The sequence below is a fragment of the Prorops nasuta genome, unplaced genomic scaffold, assembly GCF_024137725.1.
Source record: "Prorops nasuta isolate Cenicafe-Biocafe unplaced genomic scaffold, Cenicafe_Pnas_1.2 PNAS00016, whole genome shotgun sequence".
NCBI lineage: Eukaryota > Metazoa > Arthropoda > Insecta > Hymenoptera > Bethylidae > Prorops > Prorops nasuta.
Genome location: NW_027116813.1, coordinates 250,788 through 272,671, shown reverse-complemented (window position 1 = coordinate 272,671; position 21,884 = coordinate 250,788).

Below are 21,884 nucleotides of genomic sequence, written 5' to 3'. Positions count from 1 at the left end.
CTTTATATGTACTCTCTGACGGCAAGTGAGTTACCATAGCCCCTTTATTTGTACTCCCTAACCCCAAGTGAATTATCCTAGCCCCTTTATATGTACTCTCTGACCGCAAGTGAGTTATCCTAGCCCCTTTATAAGTACTCCCTGACCCCAAGTGGGTTACCCTAGTTTCATATTAGTACTCCTTGGCCCCAAGTGAGTTACCATAGCCCCTTTATAAGTACTCCCTGACCCCAAGTGAGTTATCCTAGCCCCTTTATATGTACTCCCAGACCCCAAGTGAGTTACCTTAGTCCCTTATAACTACTCCCTGACCCCAAGTGAGGTACCATAGCCCCTTTATAAGTACTCCCTGACCCCTAGTGAGTTATCCTAGCCCCTTTTTAAGTACTCCCAGACCCCAAGTGAGTTATCCTAGCCCCTTTATATGTACTCTCTAACCGCAAGTGAGTTATCCTATCCCCTTTATATGTACTCTCTGACCTCATGTGAGTTACCCTAGTCCCATAGAGGTACTCCCTGAACCCAAGTGAGTTATCCTAGCCCCTTTATATGTACTCTCTGACCGCAAGTGAGTTACCCTAGTCCCATAGTAGTACTCCCTGACACCAAGTGAGTTACCATAGCCCGTTTATAAGTACTACCTGACCCCAAATGAGTTATCCTAGCCCCTTTATATGTACTCTCTGACGGCAAGTGAGTTACCATAGCCCCTTTATATGTACTCCCTGACCCCAAGTGAATTATCCTAGCCCCTTTATAAGTACTCCAAGTCCCCAGATGAGTTACCCTAGTCCCATATAAGTACTCCCTGACCCCAAGTGATGTACCCTCGTCAAATATAAGTACTCCCTGACCCCAAATGAGTTACCATAGCCCCTTTTTAAGTACTCCCTGATCCCAAGTGAGTTATCCTAGCCCCTTTATATGTACTCTCTAACCGCAAGTGAGTTATCCTATCCCCTTTATATGTACTCTCTGACCTCATGTGAGTTACCCTAGTCCCATAGACGTACTCCCTGACCCCAAGTGAGTTATCCTAGCCCCTTTATATGTACTCTCTGACCGCAAGTGAGTTACCCTAGTCCCATAGTAGTACTCCCTGACCCCAAGTGAGTTACCATAGCCCGTTTATAAGTACTACCTGACCCCAAATGAGTTATCCAAGCCCCTTTATATGTACTCTCTAACCACAAGTGAGTTACCCTAGTCCCATAGTAGTACTCCCTGACCCCAAGTGAGTTACCATAGCCCCTTTATAAGTACTACCTGACCCCAAATGAGTTATCCTAGCCCCTTTATATGTACTCTCTGACCGCAAGTGAGTTACCCTAGTCCCATAGTAGTACTCCCTGACCCCAAGTGAGTTACCATAGCCCGTTTATAAGTACTACCTGACCCCAAATGAGTTATCCTAGCCCCTTTATATGTACTCTCTGACGGCAAGTGAGTTACCATAGCCCCTTTATATGTACTCTCTGACCTCATGTGAGTTACCCTAGTCCCATAGAGGTACTCCCTGACCCCAAGTGAGTTATCCTAGCCCCTTTATATGTACTCTCTGACCGCAAGTGAGTTACCCTAGTCCCATAGTAGTACTCCCTGACCCCAAGTGAGTTACCATAGCCCGTTTATAAGTACTACCTGACCCCAAATGAGTTATCCTAGCCCCTTTATATGTACTCTCTGACCGCAAGTGAGTTACCATAGCCCCTTTATAAGTACTCCCTGACCCCATGTGAGTTACCCTAGCCCCTTTATATGTACTCTCTGGCGGCAAGTGAGTTACCCTAGTCCCAAATAAGTACTCCCTGACCCCAAGTGAGTTACCATAGCCCCTTTATAAGTACTCCCTGACCCCAAGTGAGTTACCATAGCCCCTTTATATGTACTCCCTGACCCCAAGTGAATTATCCTAGCCCCTTTATATGTACTCTCTGACCGCAAGTGAGTTATCCTAGCCCCTTTATAAGTACTCCCTGACCCAAGTGTGTTACCCTAGTCCCATAGATGTATTCCCTGACCCCAAGTGAGTTATCCTAGTCCCTTTATATGTACTCTCTGACCGCAAGTGAGTTATCCTAGCCCCTTTATATGTACTCTCTGACGGCAAGTGAGTTACCCTAGACCCATAGTAGTACTCCTTGACCCCATGTGAGTTACCATAGCCCCTTTATAAGTACTCCCTGACCCCAAGTGAGTTACCCTAGCCCCTTTATATATACTCTCTGACCGCAAGTGAGTTATCCTAGCCCCTTTATATGTACTCCCAGACCCCAAGTGAGTTAACCTAGTCCCATATAAGTACTCCTTGACCCCAAGTGAGTTACCATAGCCCCTTTATAAGTACTCCCTGACCCCAAGTGAGTTATCCTAGCCCCTTTATATGTACTCTCTGACCGCAAGTGAGTTACCATAGCCCCTTTATAAGTACTCCCTGATCCCATGTGAGTTACCCTAGCCCCTTTTTAAGTACTCCCTGATCCCAAGTGAGTTATCCTAGCCCCTTTATATGTACTCTCTAACCGCAAGTGAGTTATCCTATCCCCTTTATATGTACTCTCTGACCTCATGTGAGTTACCCTAGTCCCATAGACGTACTCCCTGACCCCAAGTGAGTTATCCTAGCCCCTTTATATGTACTCTCTGACCGCAAGTGAGTTACCCTAGTCCCATAGTAGTACTCCCTGACCCCAAGTGAGTTACCATAGCCCGTTTATAAGTACTACCTGACCCCAAATGAGTTATCCAAGCCCCTTTATATGTACTCTCTAACCACAAGTGAGTTACCCTAGTCCCATAGTAGTACTCCCTGACCCCAAGTGAGTTACCATAGCCCCTTTATAAGTACTACCTGACCCCAAATGAGTTATCCTAGCCCCTTTATATGTACTCTCTGACCGCAAGTGAGTTACCCTAGTCCCATAGTAGTACTCCCTGACCCCAAGTGAGTTACCATAGCCCGTTTATAAGTACTACCTGACCCCAAATGAGTTATCCTAGCCCCTTTATATGTACTCTCTGACGGCAAGTGAGTTACCATAGCCCCTTTATATGTACTCTCTGACCTCATGTGAGTTACCCTAGTCCCATAGAGGTACTCCCTGACCCCAAGTGAGTTATCCTAGCCCCTTTATATGTACTCTCTGACCGCAAGTGAGTTACCCTAGTCCCATAGTAGTACTCCCTGACCCCAAGTGAGTTACCATAGCCCGTTTATAAGTACTACCTGACCCCAAATGAGTTATCCTAGCCCCTTTATATGTACTCTCTGACCGCAAGTGAGTTACCATAGCCCCTTTATAAGTACTCCCTGACCCCATGTGAGTTACCCTAGCCCCTTTATATGTACTCTCTGGCGGCAAGTGAGTTACCCTAGTCCCAAATAAGTACTCCCTGACCCCAAGTGAGTTACCATAGCCCCTTTATAATTACTCCCTGACCCCAAGTGAGTTACCATAGCCCCTTTATATGTACTCCCTGACCCCAAGTGAATTATCCTAGCCCCTTTATATGTACTCTCTGACCGCAAGTGAGTTATCCTAGCCCCTTTATAAGTACTCCCTGACCCAAGTGTGTTACCCTAGTCCCATAGATGTATTCCCTGACCCCAAGTGAGTTATCCTAGTCCCTTTATATGTACTCTCTGACCGCAAGTGAGTTATCCTAGCCCCTTTATATGTACTCTCTGACGGCAAGTGAGTTACCCTAGACCCATAGTAGTACTCCTTGACCCCATGTGAGTTACCATAGCCCCTTTATAAGTACTCCCTGACCCCAAGTGAGTTACCCTAGCCCCTTTATATATACTCTCTGACCGCAAGTGAGTTATCCTAGCCCCTTTATATGTACTCCCAGACCCCAAGTGAGTTAACCTAGTCCCATATAAGTACTCCTTGACCCCAAGTGAGTTACCATAGCCCCTTTATAAGTACTCCCTGACCCCAAGTGAGTTATCCTAGCCCCTTTATATGTACTCTCTGACCGCAAGTGAGTTACCATAGCCCCTTTATAAGTACTCCCTGATCCCATGTGAGTTACCCTAGCCCCTTTATATGTACTCTCTGGCGGCAAGTGAGTTACCCTAGTCCCAAATAAGTACTCCCTGACCCCAAGTGAGTTACCATAGCCCCTTTATAAGTACTCCCTGACCCCAAGTGAGTTATCCTAGCCCCTTTATATGTAGTATCTGACCGCAAGTGAGTTATCCCATCCCCTTTATATGTACTCTCTGACCTCATGTGAGTTACCCTAGTCTCATAGACGTACTCCCTGACCCCAAGTGAGTTACCCTAATCCCATAGAAGTACTTCCTGACCCTAAGTGAGTTACCATAGCCCCTTTATAAGTACTCCCTGACCCCAAGTGAATTATCCTAGCCCCGTTATATGTACTCTCTGACCACAAGTGAGTTATCCTAGCCCCTTTATATGTACTCCCAGACCCCAAGTGAGTTACCCTAGTCCCATATAAGTACTCCTTGACCCAAAGTGAGTTACCCTAGCCGCTTTATATGTACTCCCAGACCCCAAGTGAGTTACCATAGCCCCTTTATAAGTACTCCCTGACCCCAAGTGAGTCATCCTAGCCCCTTTATATGTACTCTCAGACCGCAAGTGAGTTACCATAGCCCCTTTATAAGTACTCCCTGATCCCATGTGGGTTACCCTAGCCCCTTTATATGTACTCTCTGGCGGCAAGTGAGTTACCCTAGTCCCAAATAAGTACTCCCTGACCCCAAGTGAATTACCATAGCCCCTTTATAAGTACTCCCTGACCCCAAGTGAGTTATCCTAGCCCCTTTATATGTACTATCTGACCGCAAGTGAGTTATCCTATCCCCTTTATATGTACACTCTGACCTCATGTGAGTTACCCTAGTCCCACAGACGTACTCCCTGACCCCAAGTGAGTTACCCTAATCCCATAGAAGTACTTCCTGACCCTAAGTGAGTTACCATAGCCCCTTTATAAGTACTCCCTGACCCCAAGTGAGTTATCCTAGCCCCGTTATATGTACTCTCTGACCGCAAGTGAGTTATCCTAGCCCCTTTATATGTACTCCCAGACCCCAAGTGAGTTACCCTAGTCCCATATAAGTACTCCTTGACCCAAAGTGAGTTACCCTAGCCGCTTTATATGTACTCCCAGACCCCAAGTGAGTTACCCTAGTTCCATAGAAGTACTTCCTGACCCCAAGTGAGTTACCATAGCCCCTTTATAAGTACTCCCTGACCCCAAGTGAGTTATCCTAGCCCCTTTATATGTACTCTCTGATCGCAAGTGAGTTACCCTAGTCCCAAATAAGTACTCCCTGACCCCATGTGAGTTACCCTAGCCCCTTTATATGTACTCTTTGGCGGCAAGTGAGTTACCCTAGTCCCAAATAAGTACTCCCTGACCCCAAGTGAGTTACCATAGCCCCTTTATAAGTACTCCCTGACCCCAAGTGAGTTATCCTAGCCCCTTTATATGTACTCTCTGACCGCAAGTGAGTTATCCTAGCCCCTTTATATGTACTCTCTGACGGCAAGTGAGTTACCATAGCCCCTTTATAAGTACTCCCTGACCCCATGTGAGATACCCTAGCCCCTTTATATGTACTCTCTGATCGCAAGTGAGTTACCCTAGCCCCTTTATATGTACTCTCTGACCGCAAGTGAGTTACCATAGCCCCTTTATAAGTACTCTCTGACCCCATGTGAGATACCCTAGCCCCTTTATATGTACTCTCTAACCGCAAGTGAGTTATCCTATCCCCTTTATATGTACTCTCTGACCTCATGTGAGTTACCCTAGTCCCATAGACGTACTCCCTGACCCCAAGTGAGTTATCCTAGCCCCTTTATATGTACTCTCTAACCGCAAGTGAGTTACCCTAGTCCCATAGTAGTACTCCCTGACCCCAAGTCAGTTACCATAGCCCGTTTATAAGTACTACCTGACCCCAAATGAGTTATCCTAGCCCCTTTATATGTACTCTCTAACCGCATGTGAGTTATCCTATCCCCTTTATATGTACTCTCTGACCTCATGTGAGTTACCCTAGTCCCATAGACGTACTCCCTGACCCCAAGTGAGTTATCCTAGCCCCTTTATATGTACTCTCTGATCGCAAGTGAGTTACCCTAGCCCCTTTATATGTACTCTCTGACCGCAAGTGAGTTATCCTAGCCCCATTATAAGTACTCCCTTACCCCAAATGAGTTATCCTAGCCCCTTTATATGTACTCTCTGACGGCAAGTGAGTTACCCTAGTCCCATAGTAGTACTCCTTGACCCCAAGTGAGTTACCATAGCCCCTTTATATGTACTCCATGACCCCAAGTGAATTATCCTAGCCCCTTTATATGTACTCTCTGATCGCAAGTGAGTTATCCTAGCCCCTTTATAAATACTCCCTGACCCCAAGTGGGTTACCCTAGTTTCATATTAGTACTCCTTGGCCCCAAAAGAGTTACAATAGCCCCTTTATAAGTACTCCTTGACCCCAAGTGAGTTATCCTAGCCCCTTTATATGTACTCTCTGACGGCAAGTGAGTTACCATAGCCCCTTTATAAGTACTCCCTGACCCCTAGTGAGTTATCCTAGCCCCTTTTTAAGTACTCCCTGACCCCAAGTGAGTTATCCTAGCCCCTTTATATGTACTCTCTAACCGCAAGTGAGTTATCCTATCCCCTTTATATGTACTCTCTGACCTCATGTGAGTTACCCTAGTCCCATAGAGGTACTCCCTGACCCCAAGTGAGTTATCCTAGCCCCTTTATATGTACTCTCTGACCGCAAGTGAGTTACCCTAGTCCCATAGTAGTACTCCCTGACCCCAAGTGAGTTACCATAGCCCCTTTATATGTACTCCCTGACCCCAAGTGAATTATCCTAGCCCCTTTATAAGTACTCCAAGTCCCCAGATGAGTTACCCTAGTCCCATATAAGTACTCCCTGACCCCAAGTGATGTACCCTCGTCAAATATAAGTACTCCCTGACCCCAAATGTGTTACCATAGCCCCTTTTTAAGTACTCCCTGATCCCAAGTGAGTTATCCTAGCCCCTTTATATGTACCCTCTAACCGCAAGTGAGTTATCCTATCCCCTTTATATGTACTCTCTGACCTCATGTGAGCTACCCTAGTCCCATAGACGTACTCCCTGACCCCAAGTGAGTTATCCTAGCCCCTTTATATGTACTCTCTGACCGCAAGTGAGTTACCCTAGTCCCATAGTAGTACTCCCTGACCCCAAGTGAGTTACCATAGCCCGTTTATAAGTACTACCTGAGCCCAAATGAGTTATCCTAGCCCCTTTATATGTACTCTCTAAGCGCAAGTGAGTTACCCTAGTCCCATAGTAGTACTCCCTGACCCCAAGTGAGTTACCATAGCCCCTTTATAAGTACTACCTGACCCCAAATGAGTTATCCTAGCCCCTTTATATGTACTCTCTGACCGCAAGTGAGTTACCCTAGTCCCATAGTAGTACTCCCTGACCCCAACTGAGTTACCATAGCCCGTTTATAAGTACTACCTGACCCCAAATGAGTTATTCTAGCCCCTTTATATGTACTCTCTGACGGCAAGTGAGTTACCATAGCCCCTTTATATGTACTCCCTAACCCCAAGTGAATTATCCTAGCCCCTTTATATATACTCTCTGACCGCAAGTGAGTTATCCTAGCCCCTTTATAAGTACTCCCTGACCCCAAGTGGGTTACCCTAGTTTCATATTAGTACTCCTTGGCCCCAAGTGAGTTACCATAGCCCCTTTATAAGTACTCCCTGACCCCAAGTCAGTTATCCTAGCCCCTTTATATGTACTCCCAGACCCCAAGTGAGTTACCTTAGTCCCTTATAACTACTCCCTGACCCCAAGTGAGGTACCATAGCCCCTTTATAAGTACTCCCTGACCCCAAGTGAGTTATCCTAGCCCCTTTATATGTACTCTCTGACCGCAAGTGAGTTACCCTAGCCCCATAGAGGTACTCCCTGACCCCAAGTGAGTTATCCTAGCCCCTTTATATGTACTCTCTGACCGCAAGTGAGTTACCCTAGTCCCATAGTAGTACTCCCTGACCCCAAGTGAGTTACCATAGCCCCTTTATATGTACTCCCTGAGCCCAAGTGAATTATCCTAGCCCCTTTATAAGTACTCCAAGTCCCCAGATGAGTTACTCTAGTCTCATATAAGTACTCCCTGACCCCAAGTGATGTACCCTCGTCAAATATAAGTACTCCCTGACCCCAAATGAGTTACCATAGCCCCTTTTTAAGTACTCCCTGATCCCAAGTGAGTTATCCTAGCCCCTTTATATGTACTCTCTAACCGCAAGTGAGTTATCCTATCCCCTTTATATGTACTCTCTGACCTCATGTGAGTTACCCTAGTCCCATAGACGTACTCCCTGACCCCAAGTGAGTTATCCTAGCCCCTTTATATGTACTCTCTGACCGCAAGTGAGTTACCCTAGTCCCATAGTAGTACTCCCTGAACCCAAGTGAGTTACCATAGCCCGTTTATAAGTACTACCTGAGCCCAAATGAGTTATCCTAGCCCCTTTATATGTACTCTCTAAGAGCAAGTGAGTTACCCTAGTCCCATAGTAGTACTCCCTGACCCCAAGTGAGTTACCATAGCCCGTTTATAAGTACTATCTGAGCCCAAATGAGTTATCCTAGCCCCTTTATATGTACTCTCTAAGCGCAAGTGAGTTACCCTAGTCCCATAGTAGTACTCCCTGACCCCAAGTGAGTTACCATAGCCCCTTTATAAGTACTACCTGACCCCAAATGAGTTATCCTAGCCCCTTTATATGTACTCCCTGACCCCAAGTGAGTTACCATAGCCCCTTTATAAGTACTACCTGACCCCAAGTGAATTATCCTAGCCCCTTTATATGTACTCTCTGACCGCAAGTGAGTTATCCTAGCCCCTTTATAAATACTCCCTGACCCCTAGTGGGTTACCCTAGTTTCATATTAGTACTCCTTGGCCCCAAAAGAGTTACAATAGCCCCTTTATAAGTACTCCTTGACCCCAAGTGAGTTATCCTAGCCCCTTTATATGTACTCTCTGACGGCAAGTGAGTTACCATAGCCCCTTTATAAGTACTCCCTGACCCCTAGTGAGTTATCCTAGCCCCTTTTTAAGTACTCCCTGACCCCAAGTGAGTTATCCTAGCCCCTTTATATGTACTCTCTAACCGCAAGTGAGTTATCCTATCCCCTTTATATGTACTCTCTGACCTCATGTGAGTTACCCTAGTCCCATAGAGGTACTCCCTGACCCCAAGTGAGTTATCCTAGCCCCTTTATATGTACTCTCTGACCGCAAGTGAGTTACCCTAGTCCCATAGTAGTACTCCCTGACCCCAAGTGAGTTACCATAGCCCCTTTATATGTACTCCCTGACCCCAAGTGAATTATCCTAGCCCCTTTATAAGTACTCCAAGTCCCCAGATGAGTTACCCTAGTCCCATATAAGTACTCCCTGACCCCAAGTGATGTACCCTCGTCAAATATAAGTACTCCCTGACCCCAAATGAGTTACCATAGCCCCTTTTTAAGTACTCCCTGATCCCAAGTGAGTTATCCTAGCCCCTTTATATGTACTCTCTAACCGCAAGTGAGTTATCCTATCCCCTTTATATGTACTCTCTGACCTCATGTGAGTTACCCTAGTCCCATAGACGTACTCCCTGACCCCAAGTGAGTTATCCTAGCCCCTTTATATGTACTCTCTGACCGCAAGTGAGTTACCCTAGTCCCATAGTAGTACTCCCTGAACCCAAGTGAGTTACCATAGCCCGTTTATAAGTACTACCTGAGCCCAAATGAGTTATCCTAGCCCCTTTATATGTACTCTCTAAGAGCAAGTGAGTTACCCTAGTCCCATAGTAGTACTCCCTGACCCCAAGTGAGTTACCATAGCCCGTTTATAAGTACTACCTGAGCCCAAATGAGTTATCCTAGCCCCTTTATATGTACTCTCTAAGCGCAAGTGAGTTACCCTAGTCCCATAGTAGTACTCCCTGACCCCAAGTGAGTTACCATAGCCCCTTTATAAGTACTACCTGACCCCAAATGAGTTATCCTAGCCCCTTTATATGTACTCCCTGACCCCAAGTGAGTTACCATAGCCCCTTTATAAGTACTACCTGACCCCAAATGAGTTATCCTAGCCCCTTTATATGTACTCTCTGACCGCAAGTGAGTTATCCTAGCCCCTTTATAAGTACTCCCTTACCCCAAATGAGTTATCCTAGCCCCTTTATATGTACTCTCTGACGGCAAGTGAGTTACCCTAGTCCCATAGTAGTACTCCTTGACCCCAAGTGAGTTACCATAGCCCCTTTATATGTACTCCCTGACCCCAAGTGAATTATCCTAGCCCCTTTATATGTACTCTCCGACCGCAAGTGAGTTATCCTAGCCCCTTTATAAATACTCCCTGACCCCAAGTGGGTTACCCTAGTTTCATATTAGTACTCCTTGGCCCCAAAAGAGTTACAATAGCCCCTTTATAAGTACTCCTTGACCCCAAGTGAGTTATCCTAGCCCCTTTATATGTACTCTCTGACGGCAAGTGAGTTACCATAGCCCCTTTATAAGTACTCCCTGACCCCTAGTGAGTTATCCTAGCCCCTTTTTAAGTACTCCCTGACCCCAAGTGAGTTATCCTAGCCCCTTTATATGTACTCTCTAACCGCAAGTGAGTTATCCTATCCCCTTTATATGTACTCTCTGACCTCATGTGAGTTACCCTAGTCCCATAGAGGTACTCCCTGACCCCAAGTGAGTTATCCTAGCCCCTTTATATGTACTCTCTGACCGCAAGTGAGTTACCCTAGTCCCATAGTAGTACTCCCTGACCCCAAGTGAGTTACCATAGCCCCTTTATATGTACTCCCTGACCCCAAGTGAATTATCCTAGCCCCTTTATAAGTACTCCAAGTCCCCAGATGAGTTACCCTAGTCCCATATAAGTACTCCCTGACCCCAAGTGATGTACCCTCGTCAAATATAAGTACTCCCTGACCCCAAATGAGTTACCATAGCCCCTTTTTAAGTACTCCCTGATCCCAAGTGAGTTATCCTAGCCCCTTTATATGTACTCTCTAACCGCAAGTGAGTTATCCTATCCCCTTTATATGTACTCTCTGACCTCATGTGAGTTACCCTAGTCCCATAGACGTACTCCCTGACCCCAAGTGAGTTATCCTAGCTCCTTTATATGTACTCTCTGACCGCAAGTGAGTTACCCTAGTCCCATAGTAGTACTCCCTGACCCCAAGTGAGTTACCATAGCCCGTTTATAAGTACTACCTGAGCCCAAATGAGTTATCCTAGCCCCTTTATATGTACTCTCTAAGCGCAAGTGAGTTACCCTAGTCCCATAGTAGTACTCCCTGACCCCAAGTGAGTTACCATAGCCCCTTTATAAGTACTACCTGACCCCAAATGAGTTATCCTAGCCCCTTTATATGTACTCTCTGACCGCAAGTGAGTTACCCTAGTCCCATAGTAGTACTCCCTGACCCCAAGTGAGTTACCATAGCCCGTTTATAAGTACTACCTGACCCCAAATGAGTTATCCTAGCACCTTTATATGTACTCTCTGACGGCAAGTGAGTTACCATAGCCCCTTTATTTGTACTCCCTAACCCCAAGTGAATTATCCTAGCCCCTTTATATATACTCTCTGACCGCAAGTGAGTTATCCTAGCCCCATTATAAGTACTCCCTGACCCCAAGTGGGTTACCCTAGTTTCATATTAGTACTCCTTGGCCCCAAGTGAGTTACCATAGCCCCTTTATAAGTACTCCCTAACCCCAAGTCAGTTATCCTAGCCCCTTTATATGTACTCCCAGACCCCAAGTGAGTTACCTTAGTCCCTTATAACTACTCCCTGACCCCAAGTGAGGTACCATAGCCCCTTTATAAGTACTCCCTGACCCCAAGTGAGTTATCCTAGCCCCTTTATATGTACTCTCTGACCGCAAGTGAGTTACCCTAGCCCCATAGAGGTACTCCCTGACCCCAAGTGAGTTATCCTAGCCCCTTTATATGTACTCTCTGACCGCAAGTGAGTTACCCTAGTCCCATATTAGTACTCCCTGACCCCAAGTGAGTTACCATAGCCCCTTTATATGTACTCCCTGACCCCAAGTGAATTATCCTAGCCCCTTTATAAGTACTCCAAGTCCCCAGATGAGTTACCCTAGTCTCATATAAGTACTCCCTGACCCAAAGTGATGTACCCTCGTCAAATATAAGTACTCCCTGACCCCAAATGAGTTACCATACCCCCTTTTTAAGTACTCCCTGATCCCAAGTGAGTTATCCTAGCCCCTTTATATGTACTCTCTAACCGCAAGTGAGTTATCCTATCCCCTTTATATGTACTCTCTGACCTCATGTGAGTTACCCTAGTCCCATAGACGTACTCCCTGACCCCAAGTGAGTTATCCTAGCCCCTTTATATGTACTCTCTGACCGCAAGTGAGTTACCCTAGTCCCATAGTAGTACTCCCTGACCCCAAGTGAGTTACCATAGCCCGTTTATAAGTACTACCTGAGCCCAAATGAGTTATCATAGCCCCTTTATATGTACTCTCTAAGCGCAAGTGAGTTACCATAGCCCCTTTATATGTACTCCCAGACCCCAAGTGAGTTACCTTAGTCCCTTATAACTACTCCCTGACCCCAAGTGACGTACCATAGCCCCTTTATAAGTACTCCCTGACCCCTAGTGAGTTATCCTAGCCCCTTTTTAAGTACTCCCAGACCCCAAGTGAGTTATCCTAGCCCCTTTATATGTACTCTCTAACCGCAAGTGAGTTATCCTATCCCCTTTATATGTACTCTCTGACCTCATGTGAGTTACCCTAGTCCCATAGAGGTACTCCCTGACCCCAAGTGAGTTATCCTAGCCCCTTTATATGTACTCTCTGACCGCAAGTGAGTTACCCTAGTCCCATAGTAGTACTCCCTGACACCAAGTGAGTTACCATAGCCCGTTTATAAGTACTACCTGACCCCAAATGAGTTATCCTAGCCCCTTTATATGTACTCTCTGACGGCAAGTGAGTTACCATAGCCCCTTTATATGTACTCCCTGACCCCAAGTGAATTATCCTAGCCCCTTTATAAGTACTCCAAGTCCCCAGATGAGTTACCCTAGTCCCATATAAGTACTCCCTGACCCCAAGTGATGTACCCTCGTCAAATATAAGTACTCCCTGACCCCAAATGAGTTACCATAGCCCCTTTTTAAGTACTCCCTGATCCCAAGTGAGTTATCCTACCCCCTTTATATGTACTCTCTAACCGCAAGTGAGTTATCCTACCCCCTTTATATGTACTCTCTGACCTCATGTGAGTTACCCTAGTCCCATAGACGTACTCCCTGACCCCAAGTGAGTTATCCTAGCCCCTTTATATGTACTCTCTGACCGCAAGTGAGTTACCCTAGTCCCATAGTAGTACTCCCTGACCCCAAGTGAGTTACCATAGCCCGTTTATAAGTACTACCTGACCCCAAATGAGTTATCCTAGCCCCTTTATATGTACTCTCTAACCACAAGTGAGTTACCCTAGTCCCATAGTAGTACTCCCTGACCCCAAGTGAGTTACCATAGCCCCTTTATAAGTACTACCTGACCCCAAATGAGTTATCCTAGCCCCTTTATATGTACTCTCTGACCGCAAGTGAGTTACCCTAGTCCCATAGTAGTACTCCCTGACCCCAAGTGAGTTACCATAGCCCGTTTATAAGTACTACCTGACCCCAAATGAGTTATCCTAGCCCCTTTATATGTACTCTCTGACGGCAAGTGAGTTACCATAGCCCCTTTATATGTACTCCCTAACCCCAAGTGAATTATCCTAGCCCCTTTATATGTACTCTCTGACCGCAAGTGAGTTATCCTAGCCCCTTTATAAGTACTCCCTGACCCCAAGTGGGTTACCCTAGTTTCATATTAGTACTCCTTGGCCCCAAGTGAGTTACCATAGCCCCTTTAAAGGTACTCCCTGACCCCAAGTGAGTTATCCTAGCCCCTTTATATGTACTCCCAGACCCCAAGTGAGTTACCCTAGTCCCATAGTAGTACTCCCTGACCCCAAGTGAGTTACCATAGCCCGTTTATAAGTACTACCTGACCCCAAATGAGTTATCCTAGCCCCTTTATATGTACTCTCAGACGGCAAGTGAGTTACCATAGCCCCTTTATATGTACTCCCTAACCCCAAGTGAATTATCCTAGCCCCTTTATATGTACTCTCTGACCGCAAGTGAGTTATCCTAGCCCCTTTATAAGTACTCCCTGACCCCAAGTGGGTTACCCTAGTTTCATATTAGTACTCCTTGGCCCCAAGTGAGTTACCATAGCCCCTTTATAAGTACTCCCTGACCCCAAGTGAGTTATCCTAGCCCCTTTATATGTACTCCCAGACCCCAAGTGAGTTACCTTAGTCCCTTATAACTACTCCCTGACCCCAAGTGAGGTACCATAGCCCCTTTATAAGTACTCCCTGACCCCTAGTGAGTTATCCTAGCCCCTTTTTAAGTACTCCCAGACCCCAAGTGAGTTATCCTAGCCCCTTTATATGTACTCTCTAACCGCAAGTGAGTTATCCTATCCCCTTTATATGTACTCTCTGACCTTATGTGAGTTACCCTAGTCCCATAGAGGTACTCCCTTACCCCAAGTGAGTTATCCTAGCCCCTTTATATGTACTCTCTGACCGCAAGTGAGTTACCCTAGTCCCATAGTAGTACTCCCTGACCCCAAGTGAGTTACCATAGCCCGTTTATAAGTACTACCTGACCCCAAATGAGTTATCCTAGCACCTTTATATGTACTCTCTGACGGCAAGTGAGTTACCATAGCCCCTTTATTTGTACTCCCTAACCCCAAGTGAATTATCCTAGCCCCTTTATATATACTCTCTGACCGCAAGTGAGTTATCCTAGCCCCATTATAAGTACTCCCTGACCCCAAGTGGGTTACCCTAGTTTCATATTAGTACTCCTTGGCCCCAAGTGAGTTACCATAGCCCCTTTATAAGTACTCCCTAACCCCAAGTCAGTTATCCTAGCCCCTTTATATGTACTCCCAGACCCCAAGTGAGTTACCTTAGTCCCTTATAACTACTCCCTGACCCCAAGTGAGGTACCATAGCCCCTTTATAAGTACTCCCTGACCCCAAGTGAGTTATCCTAGCCCCTTTATATGTACTCTCTGACCGCAAGTGAGTTACCCTAGCCCCATAGAGGTACTCCCTGACCCCAAGTGAGTTATCCTAGCCCCTTTATATGTACTCTCTGACCGCAAGTGAGTTACCCTAGTCCCATATTAGTACTCCCTGACCCCAAGTGAGTTACCATAGCCCCTTTATATGTACTCCCTGACCCCAAGTGAATTATCCTAGCCCCTTTATAAGTACTCCAAGTCCCCAGATGAGTTACCCTAGTCTCATATAAGTACTCCCTGACCCAAAGTGATGTACCCTCGTCAAATATAAGTACTCCCTGACCCCAAATGAGTTACCATACCCCCTTTTTAAGTACTCCCTGATCCCAAGTGAGTTATCCTAGCCCCTTTATATGTACTCTCTAACCGCAAGTGAGTTATCCTATCCCCTTTATATGTACTCTCTGACCTCATGTGAGTTACCCTAGTCCCATAGACGTACTCCCTGACCCCAAGTGAGTTATCCTAGCCCCTTTATATGTACTCTCTGACCGCAAGTGAGTTACCCTAGTCCCATAGTAGTACTCCCTGACCCCAAGTGAGTTACCATAGCCCGTTTATAAGTACTACCTGAGCCCAAATGAGTTATCATAGCCCCTTTATATGTACTCTCTAAGCGCAAGTGAGTTACCATAGCCCCTTTATATGTACTCCCAGACCCCAAGTGAGTTACCTTAGTCCCTTATAACTACTCCCTGACCCCAAGTGACGTACCATAGCCCCTTTATAAGTACTCCCTGACCCCTAGTGAGTTATCCTAGCCCCTTTTTAAGTACTCCCAGACCCCAAGTGAGTTATCCTAGCCCCTTTATATGTACTCTCTAACCGCAAGTGAGTTATCCTATCCCCTTTATATGTACTCTCTGACCTCATGTGAGTTACCCTAGTCCCATAGAGGTACTCCCTGACCCCAAGTGAGTTATCCTAGCCCCTTTATATGTACTCTCTGACCGCAAGTGAGTTACCCTAGTCCCATAGTAGTACTCCCTGACACCAAGTGAGTTACCATAGCCCGTTTATAAGTACTACCTGACCCCAAATGAGTTATCCTAGCCCCTTTATATGTACTCTCTGACGGCAAGTGAGTTACCATAGCCCCTTTATATGTACTCCCTGACCCCAAGTGAATTATCCTAGCCCCTTTATAAGTACTCCAAGTCCCCAGATGAGTTACCCTAGTCCCATATAAGTACTCCCTGACCCCAAGTGATGTACCCTCGTCAAATATAAGTACTCCCTGACCCCAAATGAGTTACCATAGCCCCTTTTTAAGTACTCCCTGATCCCAAGTGAGTTATCCTACCCCCTTTATATGTACTCTCTAACCGCAAGTGAGTTATCCTACCCCCTTTATATGTACTCTCTGACCTCATGTGAGTTACCCTAGTCCCATAGACGTACTCCCTGACCCCAAGTGAGTTATCCTAGCCCCTTTATATGTACTCTCTGACCGCAAGTGAGTTACCCTAGTCCCATAGTAGTACTCCCTGACCCCAAGTGAGTTACCATAGCCCGTTTATAAGTACTACCTGACCCCAAATGAGTTATCCTAGCCCCTTTATATGTACTCTCTAACCACAAGTGAGTTACCCTAGTCCCATAGTAGTACTCCCTGACCCCAAGTGAGTTACCATAGCCCCTTTATAAGTACTACCTGACCCCAAATGAGTTATCCTAGCCCCTTTATATGTACTCTCTGACCGCAAGTGAGTTACCCTAGTCCCATAGTAGTACTCCCTGACCCCAAGTGAGTTACCATAGCCCGTTTATAAGTACTACCTGACCCCAAATGAGTTATCCTAGCCCCTTTATATGTACTCTCTGACGGCAAGTGAGTTACCATAGCCCCTTTATATGTACTCCCTAACCCCAAGTGAATTATCCTAGCCCCTTTATATGTACTCTCTGACCGCAAGTGAGTTATCCTAGCCCCTTTATAAGTACTCCCTGACCCCAAGTGGGTTACCCTAGTTTCATATTAGTACTCCTTGGCCCCAAGTGAGTTACCATAGCCCCTTTAAAGGTACTCCCTGACCCCAAGTGAGTTATCCTAGCCCCTTTATATGTACTCCCAGACCCCAAGTGAGTTACCCTAGTCCCATAGTAGTACTCCCTGACCCCAAGTGAGTTACCATAGCCCGTTTATAAGTACTACCTGACCCCAAATGAGTTATCCTAGCCCCTTTATATGTACTCTCAGACGGCAAGTGAGTTACCATAGCCCCTTTATATGTACTCCCTAACCCCAAGTGAATTATCCTAGCCCCTTTATATGTACTCTCTGACCGCAAGTGAGTTATCCTAGCCCCTTTATAAGTACTCCCTGACCCCAAGTGGGTTACCCTAGTTTCATATTAGTACTCCTTGGCCCCAAGTGAGTTACCATAGCCCCTTTATAAGTACTCCCTGACCCCAAGTGAGTTATCCTAGCCCCTTTATATGTACTCCCAGACCCCAAGTGAGTTACCTTAGTCCCTTATAACTACTCCCTGACCCCAAGTGAGGTACCATAGCCCCTTTATAAGTACTCCCTGACCCCTAGTGAGTTATCCTAGCCCCTTTTTAAGTACTCCCAGACCCCAAGTGAGTTATCCTAGCCCCTTTATATGTACTCTCTAACCGCAAGTGAGTTATCCTATCCCCTTTATATGTACTCTCTGACCTCATGTGAGTTACCCTAGTCCCATAGAGGTACTCCCTTACCCCAAGTGAGTTATCCTAGCCCCTTTATATGTACTCTCTGACCGCAAGTGAGTTACCCTAGTCCCATAGTAGTACTCCCTGACCCCAAGTGAGTTACCATAGCCCGTTTATAAGTACTACCTGACCCCAAATGAGTTATCCTAGCCCCTTTATATGTACTCTCTGACGGCAAGTGAGTTACCATAGCCCCTTTATATGTACTCCCTGACCCCAAGTGAATTATCCTAGCCCCTTTATAAGTACTCCAAGTCCCCAGATGAGTTACCCTAGTCCCATATAAGTACTCCCTGACCCCAAGTGATGTACCCTCGTCAAATATAAGTACTCCCTGACCCCAAATGAGTTACCATAGCCCCTTTTTAAGTACTCCCTGATCCCAAGTGAGTTATCCTAGCCCCTTTATATGTAATCTCTAACCGCAAGTGAGTTATCCTATCCCCTTTATATGTACTCTCTGACCTCATGTGAGTAACCCTAGTCCCATAGACGTACTCCCTGACCCCAAGTGAGTTATCCTAGCCCCTTTATATGTACTCTCTGACCGCAAGTGAGTTACCCTAGTCCCATAGTAGTACTCCCTGACCCCAAGTGAGTTACCATAGCCCGTTTATAAGTACTACCTGAGCCCAAATGAGTTATCCTAGCCCCTTTATATGTACTCTCTAAGCGCAAGTGAGTTACCCTAGTCCCATAGTAGTACTCCCTGACCCCAAGTGAGTTACCATAGCCCCTTTATAAGTACTACCTGACCCCAAATGAGTTATCCTAGCCCCTTTATATGTTCTCTCTGACCGCAAGTGAGTTACCCTAGTCCCATAGTAGTACTCCCTGACCCCAAGTGAGTTACCATAGCCCGTTTATAAGTACTACCTGACCCCAAATGAGTTATCCTAGCCCCTTTATATGTACTCTCTGACGGCAAGTGAGTTACCATAGCCCCTTTATATGTACTCCCTAACCCCAAGTGAATTATCCTAGCCCCTTTATATGTACTCTCTGACCGCAAGTGAGTTATCCTAGCCCCTTTATAAGTACTCCCTGACCCCAAGTGGGTTACCCTAGTTTCATATTAGTACTCCTTGGCCCCAAGTGAGTTACCATAGCCCCTTTATAAGTACTCCCTGACCCCTAGTGAGTTATCCTAGCCCCTTTTTAAGTACTCCCAGACCCCAAGTGAGTTATCCTAGCCCCTTTATATGTACTCTCTAACCGCAAGTGAGTTATCCTATCCCCTTTATATGTACTCTCTGACCTCATGTGAGTTACCCTAGTCCCATAGAGGTACTCCCTGACCCCAAGTGAGTTATCCTAGCCCCTTTATATGTACTCTCTGACCGCAAGTGAGTTACCCTAGTCCCATAGTAGTACTCCCTGACCCCAAGTGAGTTACCATAGCCCGTTTATAAGTACTACCTGACCCCAAATGAGTTATCCTAGCCCCTTTATATGTACTCTCTGACGGCAAGTGAGTTACCATAGCCCCTTTATATGTACTCCCTGACCCCAAGTGAATTATCCTAGCCCCTTTATAAGTACTCCAAGTCCCCAGATGAGTTACCCTAGTCCCATATAAGTACTCCCTGACCCCAAGTGATGTACCCTCGTCAAATATAAGTACTCCCTGACCCCAAATGAGTTACCATAGCCCCTTTTTAAGTACTCCCTGATCCCAAGTGAGTTATCCTAGCCCCTTTATATGTACTCTCTAACCGCAAGTGAGTTATCCTATCCCCTTTATATGTACTCCCAGACCCCAAGTGAGTTAACCTAGTCCCTTAAATGTACTCCCTGACCCCAAGATAGTTATCCTAGCCCCTTAATATGTACTCTCTGACCGCAAGTGAGTTACCCTAGTCCCATAGAAGTACTCTCTGACGGCAAGTGAGTTACCATAGCCCCTTTATATGTACTCCCTAACCCCAAGTGAATTATCCTAGCCCCTTTATATGTACTCTCTGACCGCAAGTGAGTTATCCTAGCCCCTTTATAAGTACTCCCTGACCCCAAGTGGGTTACCCTAGTTTCATAGTAGTACTACTTGGCCCCAAGTGAGTTACCATAGCCCCTTTATAAGTACTCCCTGACCCCAAGTGAGTTATCCTAGCCCCTTTATATGTACTCTCTGACCGCAAGTGAGTTACCATAGCCCCTTTATAAGTACTCCCTGACCCCATGTGAGTTACCCTAGCCCCTTTATATGTACTCTCTGGCGGCAAGTGAGTTACCCTAGTCCCAAATAAGTACTCCCTGACCCCAAGTGAGTTACCATAGCCCCTTTATAAGTACTCCCTGACCCCAAGTGAGTTATCCTAGCCCCTTTATATGTACTATCTGACCGCAAGTGAGTTATCCTATCCCCTTTATATGTACACTCTGACCTCATGTGAGTTACCCTAGTCCCACAGACGTACTCCCTGACCCCAAGTGAGTTACCCTAATCTCATAGAAGTACTTCCTGACCCTAAGTGAGTTACCATAGCCCCTTTATAAGTACTCCCTGACCCCAAGTGAGTTATCCTAGCCCCGTTATATGTACTCTCTGACCGCAAGTGAGTTACCATAGCCCCTTTATAAGTACTCCCTGACCCCAAGTGAGTTATCCTAGCCCCTTTATATGTACTATCTGACCGCAAGTGAGTTATCCTATCCCCTTTATATGTACACTCTGACCTCATGTGAGTTACCCTAGTCCCACAGACGTACTCCCTGACCCCAAGTGAGTTACCCTAATCTCATAGAAGTACTTCCTGACCCTAAGTGAGTTACCCTAGCCGCTTTATATGTACTCCCAGACCCCAAGTGAGCTACCCTAGTTCCATAGAAGTACTTCCTGACCCCAAGTGAGTTACCATAGCCCCTTTATAAGTACTCCCTGAACCCAAGTGAGTTATCCTAGCCCCTTTATATGTACTCTCTGACCGCAAGTGAGTTACCATAGCCCCTTTATAAGTACTCCCTGACCCCATGTGAGTTACCCTAGCCCCTTTAAATGTACTCTCTGGCGGCAAGTGAGTTACCCTAGTCCCAAATAAGTACTCCCTGACCCCATGTGAGTTATCCTAGCCCCTTTATATGTACTCTTTGGCGGCAAGTGAGTTACCCTAGTTTCATAGTAGTACTCCTTGGCCCCAAGTGAGTTACCATAGCCCCTTTATAAGTACTACCTGACCCCAAATGAGTTATCCTAGCCCCTTTATATGTACTCTCTGACGGCAAGTGAGTTACCATAGCCCCTTTATAAGTACTCCCTGACCCCTAGTGAGTTATCCTAGCCCCTTTTTAAGTACTCCCTGACCCCAAGTGAGTGTTCCTAGCCCCTTTATATGTACTCTCTAACCGCAAGTGAGTTATCCTATCCCCTTTATATGTACTCTCTGACCTCATGTGAGTTACCCTAGTCCCATAGAGGTACTCCCTGACCCCAAGTGAGTTATCCTAGCCCCTTTATATGTACTCTCTGACCGCAAGTGAGTTACCATAGTCCCATAGTAGTACTCCCTGACCCCAAGTGAGTTACCATAGCCCCTTTATAAGTACTACCTGACCCCAAATGAGTTATCCTAGCCCCTTTATATGTACTCTCTGACGGCAAGTGAGTTACCATAGCCCCTTTATAAGTACTCCCTGACCCCTAGTGAGTTATCCTAGCCCCTTTTTAAGTACTCCCTGACCCCAAGTGAGTTATCCTAGCCCCTTTATATGTACTCTCTAACCGCAAGTGAGTTATCCTATCCCCTTTATATGTACTCTCTGACCTCATGTGAGTTACCCTAGTCCCATAGAGGTACTCCCTGACCCCAAGTGAGTTATCCTAGCCCCTTTATATGTACTCTCTGACCGCAAGTGAGTTACCCTAGTCCCATAGTAGTACTCCCTGACCCCAAGTGAGTTACCATAGCCCGTTTATAAGTACTACCTGACCCCAAATGA